The sequence below is a fragment of the Tauraco erythrolophus genome, chromosome Z, assembly GCF_009769465.1.
Source record: "Tauraco erythrolophus isolate bTauEry1 chromosome Z, bTauEry1.pri, whole genome shotgun sequence".
Classification (NCBI taxonomy): Eukaryota; Metazoa; Chordata; class Aves; order Musophagiformes; family Musophagidae; genus Tauraco; species Tauraco erythrolophus.
In genome coordinates, this window is record NC_141496.1 from 17280180 (window position 1) to 17287767 (window position 7588).

Consider the following 7588-nt stretch of genomic DNA (forward strand, 5'->3'; position numbering starts at 1 on the left):
TCACGTGCATCTATGCTTGTGCCAAGACCAGTTTGCTTACAAACTGTTGCACATAGAGGTCTTCCACCACAGTAAAACTTTCTCAAAGGCAGCTATTAGGGTAAAGTGTATCTTCACAGAAATGGGGACATTCCGCACACAGTACCCCTGGAGATACCTTTGGACAATCTCCTAAGACTGAACAAAAGAAGTCTCTTACTCTCTTTCCTTACACAGCTAAGCATGCTGCCCAGTGTAGTCAGACAGTGACATCTTTGCTTACAAACAGTGTACCTTGCAAGTCCATTCAGATACGTGTCCTGGCAGTCTGATCTCCTCTGACTATTCTCAGATGCAAACAAGGACAAAGGGCTGGATAGCAAAGGGGTGATCAAGCAAGTGCAGTACTGTCAGCGGGAAGCCTGTATGCTTTTCAAGTGACAGATTTTATTTCTTTCTGTCAATAAATACCTATGAGATAAAACATCTCTCTTGGTTGTCATGCTTGTACCTGTAGCATCCTCACATAAACCCCACCCTTAGCTGGAAAAGCTCTGCTTTCTGTGGTGCTGGCAATGACGCTTAAGCCACAACAGGAGTGGGATGCTCTCCCTTGGAGACTCTCTCTTCTGTGGGCAGCTGTGTTGGAGGGCAAGGTTGCCACTACACTAACTGAAAGGACCTCCTGTCCTTTATGCTGTCTGAAAATTAATGGCACTTTTTTGTTTTTTCAGCAAATCATAAATTTTTGTGAATTGCTTATTAAACAAGTAGAGTAAAAGCTAAATTAATTTAATCAGTTATTTGCTCTGTGTTATTTGCTCAGGAGTAGCATGTTTGGAGAGCAGCCAGATGTTTGCTCCTTGGTTACTCCCAACTCTCTTGTCCACAATTCCTAGCCTTTTTCTAGGGGCAACTGGCACAACGTGTGATTGGACCATGAGCCCACTGGGTAGCAATAGCTTCCATAGCTGCTCGAGGCAAGAGAAAATCACCTGGAAATTTTCTGATAGATAGCACAGAAATAATAGTGACTTGGTGATTCATGTCTTCAAACACAGGGAAATGTAGAAAACCAGTAAAAAGCCTCAAGAAATGATGACAATTCCTGCTTAAGAAACAGTTCAAAAAACCAATCAGGTTGCCTGATAATCATCTCAATACATCAGCAAGGACAGATCTCCACATCCATAGAACAAATTAGTCTGAGATAAGAGAGATTAAGCATTAATGAAGGCTGCATTTCAAATGCTTCATCTAGCCCCTGACATCTCACTCTTCATCTGACCCACCTAAATCTTCACAGGGACCCTTTTCTCTTCCTTTTCTTTCTAAATACCCACTCCAACTTTTCCCCTCCTACTTCTCAGCCCAGCCAGCTCCTTCCCTGTAGACACCTCACAGACCCTTGCCCTCCTAGACGCCTGCCTGTGTGTGTCCAGCAAGAGTCTGCTCCCTTTTGTGCTGTGACACTGGCTGACATCTGCCACATACTGTTTTCAGTCTTTGCCCAGGTCAGAAAGCACTTGAGTTCCATCTTTCCACCTGAAAATCTGAGGACATCTTACAGCATTTTCGAACAGACATGATGCTTCTTTCTCTTTTTTTTTCTTTTCTTTTTTTTTAAACAACTAGCTGACTGTCTAATGCTGCTTGAAAGAGACAAAGAAGTAAGGTGAGTAGGCAGTTCTCTTCAAAGCAATATAACTATTTAATGAAGGAAAACCAGGTTTGTGACAAGACCTGCCCTCGTCTTGTCACCACCTAAAGCCATTGCATCACCATATTCATAACACTATTACAGTTCAGCTCAATTTCCACCACAGTGTGACTCTGCCGCGTTGCTCCCTGTGATGAGCTGCGGCTGTAAGTGATGGCAGAGCAATCACTGCATATGACAGGAGGCGTAGGAATATAAACTGCTATTGTTTTCTTTCTGTCTCTACTGCAAAACACAGATGAGTTGTCTCTGATCAGCAGAAGGATGGTGCTGGCACCCCAGATCTTCTGGCCAAACTCAGGAGACATATTGTCTGCTCAGGGCTCAGCCTCCAGGTCCTGCTCTCCTGCATGTGTTCCTTAGGCAGCTGTTTTCAGTTCTTGTGGTCAGGGGCCAATGGGCAGTGTCCTGCCCCACAGCAAGCAAGAGAAAACTATCAACTCACTTTAGCCATTCAGCAAACGGATTTTTAGGGTAGTCAAGCCACTAAGAACTGCATTAAACGTGAATATACAAAATAAAATTTAGCAAGAGGGAGGCACTGACAAACAGCTGCAAATGGTGCTTTTGAGCAGGATGATAGTTTAACCAGACTAGATCACTATCTTCCGGTAAAGCAAAGTCATGGTTTTATATTTTACTGCTGCCAGCAATTACACTGAGACTTTTACAGTGATTGTAGTACAGGCCTTATTAATCCAAAGGCAATGAACAAGCACAAACAACATTCTTGTGTTTTGAGAACTGTTGCTCAGGTGATCAAATCTTATGATGAGGAGAGCTATGTAAGTAGTATTACATGCATAAAGCAGGTTGTACCATTCTACTTGCACAGTTAGTCCAGGCACACGTAGCAGAAAAGGCTGCTGCAAATCCTCTTCAAATGGAAAAAGATACCAATACTGGCATTTCTCAAGTGACAATGAGTTTATTTGGACCACCTGCCAGGACATGTACAAGCTGGTATCTCCCTGAAAGCAGGATTGCAATCTTTGTTTCAGTAGATACTGTTGCTCCCAGCACACCAATACTGGATATCGTCTTTCTGCATGAAACTCCCACCAAGATGCAATCAGACTACTTCTTCTCCTTGGAACACTGGCTGAAGCAAGAGGAAGACATACTGTAACTCTCAGTGGGGAAATCTGAGGGCATTATCTACTGAATAGTTGGAGTTTTATTCTTTTTTTCTCTCTACATTGTTTCCTCTACCAGATTTTACGGAAGCTTATCAACAAAACGCCTTTCCAAGAACGTCAAATCCCTGCAAGTCTCAAATACAGCCTTAAACTATGCATATCTACTCTCCCAGCTCTTTAAGCTGTTTAGATACAAATACTCTGATCTAGGGACCATGTAGCTGCAGGAGGGTACTACAGTGGCTGAGTTAATAAGCCCTGGGGAGATTAGGATGGATTAACTTGAGCACAGGCCAGCGCTTTGAGACTTCAGCCAGCTTTTAGGCTGAGAAGAGGTGGCACAAATACAGAGCCAGAGCCAGCAGTGCCAGCCACAACTGATATCCAGCAAAGACTGACTGCTTGTGCTGTTTTACTGCGGTGCTCAAGATAGTATTTACAAGTCTTGTTGATTTAAGAAAGAGAGGACATATATCACAAGACTAAAAAGTAAGCCAATGTCCTGACACTGGGTTTGTACGTACAGTGGTAAGAATGATTGTTTGGTAAAGTCTCTCTGTTACTCATGCTCTCATACACAAGGTAGCTGCAGCGTAAACAGGGACTGCAATGTCCACAGCTATATCACTGATGGGAGCGTGTGGTGTTGCCCGGTGCTAAAGCATCTTCCGTCCCTTCAGTAAACGTGTGGATTTGCACATGTGTGCAGGCATATGCCTACACACACATCCAAGTGCACCCATGAAGCCGGCAAAGGATGTAGCCGCTACCCAGCTTTTTCTTGGCAGGGCTTTGCACATGGGGTCAGCCAAGAAAAATTTCACATTTACAGGAAACCCCACTGCTGTTCTCACCCTGTTACACAGTAAATAAAAGTGTTGCTCAACAAATGTCGACACAGTAGCTCTCAGAGGAATTTCACAGACAAAACAACCATATATTCACAGATGCTAACAAAATAGGATTTCATATGTATTTATTAAGAAATTATTCCCTAGTGAACTAAACTAAGGATATAAAATGATTATCATAAAACATCTGATACCTTCAGGTGTTGTACTATGCAGGTTTGACTAAAGAGAGCTTGAAGGAACATACAGAGTACTGCTGGAGGTTTTGGCCAATACTGAAAAAATATCTTAGTTTCTTAAAATTTCCCAGCCCCATTTAGAGATCCCAGATGACTGAAACACTATGGTCAAGTTTAATTTATACTTCAAAAACTGGAACGTTTCTCTGGCCATGAACAGTGACCCTTAGGACTGTTGTCCGTCCCTAGTGCATGCTGAAGAGTTTCAAAACAGATACAGGCATGTGAATAAAGTAAATCAAGTCTAGAAATTCCTGGGAAAGAGCAAATAGGCAGTGCGTATAACAGTAATTAAACTGGACAGGCCTCATTTTACAGTCTCAGAGGCAAAGGGCTATAGGTCAGTTCACATCCAGCCAGCTAACCCCTGCCACAAAAACAGTTGTCTTACTGGAAACGGTCCTTACCAGGCTGCATGACAGAGGACAGAAATATGCAATGTTATGGTGAACTCACTCTACTGCTTCTGAGGACACAGACTAAAAACACTCCACTCTCAAAATACCCTGAATTTACATGAGCAATGAAATCTTAAGCACCACTGCTTTATTAAGTAACAGTTCTGAAATAATTCCAGAAAATGATCCCATTGCTAAGGTCCAACTTTAAAGTGCTATTGATTTGTTAGATCATTTTTATTTCTGGGATGATCATTGTTAACAACAGTAGCTCACAAAATGGTTTCATAAGAGAAGCACTTACTTGGCAGACTCATGATTACAGGGAGCAGGACACAGAAAGAGGAGTTACTGGTCATCTACACATTTTCAACCAAATAGTGGCAATGGGGCATCATTCTCCTATTCTGCAACTTTGACGAAGACACAGATTTCTTCAGAGCTGTCACTATCAAAAAAGAAAAACTTAAAACGAAGTGGAAAAAATCCTTAGTCCTCAAACTTGAAAAAAGGCCAGTTGACTTCTGCCTTCTGAAATCTAAAGTGTGGTTATTGAATCCAGCAGCCTGACCAGTGCGTGTAGTGCTTCTTTGTCTCTATTCCTGTTACAGTCCTGGGGTAAATTTTTTTTTAACCATCATAGAATGGTTAGGGTTGGAAAGGATCTCAAAGATCATCCAGTTCCAACCCTCCTGCCATGGGCAGGCACACCCTCCACTACACCAGGTTGCTCAAAGCCTCATCCAACCTGGCCTTCAACACTTAGATATTTTTCCTGGTGCATGGCCCTGGTGAACCAAGACCACCATTTTTCTCTAATGCAGTCCAGCACATGTTCAGGTTTGCAATCACATCAGCCTGGCTGTAAGTATGGTTCACTTTTAACGGGTTACTTTAAAGCAGTTTCAGGGCTTCTGATTATTTTTAGCTCATGTGGTAATAATCTTGGGGAACGGAAACACCAGACTTCCACACGTATTCTTAATGACCTATGCCACCTGCTCACTATAACCTGCATCAACCTTGTTACATGTGCATTGTAAACATCAGTTGCGGAAATTAGGAAAAAAATAATAATCAAGTGTTTACAATCAGTTCTGGTTTATTCTGCTATAAGTTTCAATTGTCTCTAGTTGAGCTGATTTCCAGCAACAAATCTTCTAATTTCTACACTGCTGTTAACTGCAGCTCTCTCCAGACTGGTGATCTGAAGCTACAGATCGGCTGCTTTGTTCGCAGTGCTGTGTCAGAAAGCCTTCCTGAGATACAAGTAAACAGCCAGCGAGCCGAGGAAACAGCAGATAATCAGCTTTATTTTCTCCTTGAGTGGGTTTTAACACACAGGTCACATTGACCAGGGCATGAAGTCTCCAAGGCAGCATTTGACAAGACCTACTTGTTCATCAGAGACCCAAAATTCCCGATGGGTGCCCAGTTACCCACAATCACTCATGTGCGATGATGGATTTTGGAGTTGATTTGCCTGAAAAGTGAGATATCACCATGGGAAAACGAAGGCTCTTGTATCAGCTACTCTATTTACGCTATGCTCACAGAAAGATCTAACAAACGAGGTAGACTTTTTATTATTTTAGTAAGTCGCCAGCAGCAGAAAGTGGTAGAGGGAGAAAGCTCCTCGGAAACCAGTAAAGAAAACATCACTGGAAGTCTGCACTTGCTGACGCGTTTATGACTTCCATCTCAATGGGCACTTCTTTACCTCCCTGTCAGGGCACCGCAGGGGCCAGAGTCTCCCAGGGCCCCCACGGCAGCAGGCAGCACCCGGCAGCCCCTATCCCACCCCACACTCAAGGAGCTGAGCAGCCCCAGCACCGGGTTCCTCCCGGATGGGAACAGGCCAGAGCCGGGACATTGGCCCATGGGCAGGGATTACGGTCAACGTGTCCCAGTGTCCGTGGCAAGGCAGGGCAGGTCCTGATGGCTGTGGGGGGCTGGAACTGGGTCCTGGGACAACTGTGGCCCAAACCCCATCGGGCAATGAGTGAGGTGCAATGCACTAAAATAATCCCACTCCCGTTTTGCTGGTGGCTGGCTGTGTCTCGTACACGTGTCTCGTCTCTTCCACTCACACGGAAATAACACTTGGCAGTTTCTGGTTCACGGAGCGTGCTGTAGGAAGGAGGCACAAGCACCTCCTTGGTGTTCAGCACAGCTTTGGGAGCCAGTCTCTAACTTCGAGCTATCACAATGCTGAGCCTCACAACAGCTTTTTCCTTTGTGGATGGAGCCAGTTGATCCTGAAAAGCAGCAATATAAATGCCACTGATCTAGAAGAAGAACAGTCCAGTGCAGGAAATTAAATGTTACAACTATATATATATATATTTTAAATACATATATACACATACACACAATTTTAAAAATAGAAAATGCAGGATTAATTTCATCCAATTTTAGGGATCCATAGCATAAATACTTGAGCCTGACCTAGTCACCCTGCAACTGCCTTCACAGTCAACCTGTCAAAGAAGACAGCACGTTTAGGGCATGACTCATCTGGCCTGTTTTTAGATGTTTACCTAAGAAGACAGAAATCCTGTCTTCTGAGGCTCTGTTTCTTTCCTTCTCTGACTAAAAGGACAGCCAAAGATGATTAGCTTGGATGCAGATATACAACTTTAGGGGCATCTCACTCCCAGTAACGACAACAGGAAGATCAGCTTACCCAAACCCCTCCATGTTGGAAATCTTCACACCTACCCATGCATGAACACACAGAGCCATGGGAGCCAGCTGAAAGTCCCCTTATAGTAAAATTGACACCCTGAGCAGAGAGTTTATTAAATATAGTGAAGTTTTAACTTATAAGCAATTATATTTTTAGCATCTTTATCCCATTCCACCAGCAGAGTTGAGTCAGTTTTGTTACAGATACAACTGAAGCCTTGGTTTTCTGAAGCAACTAGCCAAAACCTACTGCTCGGAGACCTCTGGGTGAGGAGAAATATGATGGACCTCTTCCTCTGAATACATAAACTGAACAGGCTGAGCTGGAGCTATCATGAATGCCACAAATTGTGCTGCTGTTGGAGATGCATCCTTGCGCTCCTTGGAGTACAAGCCCAGGAGTGCATTGGACAGCCATGAGCTCTGCAGGAACCCAGTGGGAAAAATTGGCTGAGATTGCCTCTGCTTCACCACTCGCCGGCAAGGTGGCACTAGCAAAAGTTCTGGTACTCATCTTCTACTGTGCTAATTCCATCTAGCAACTTTGCCTTTAATAGTCACAGTGATATTTAGC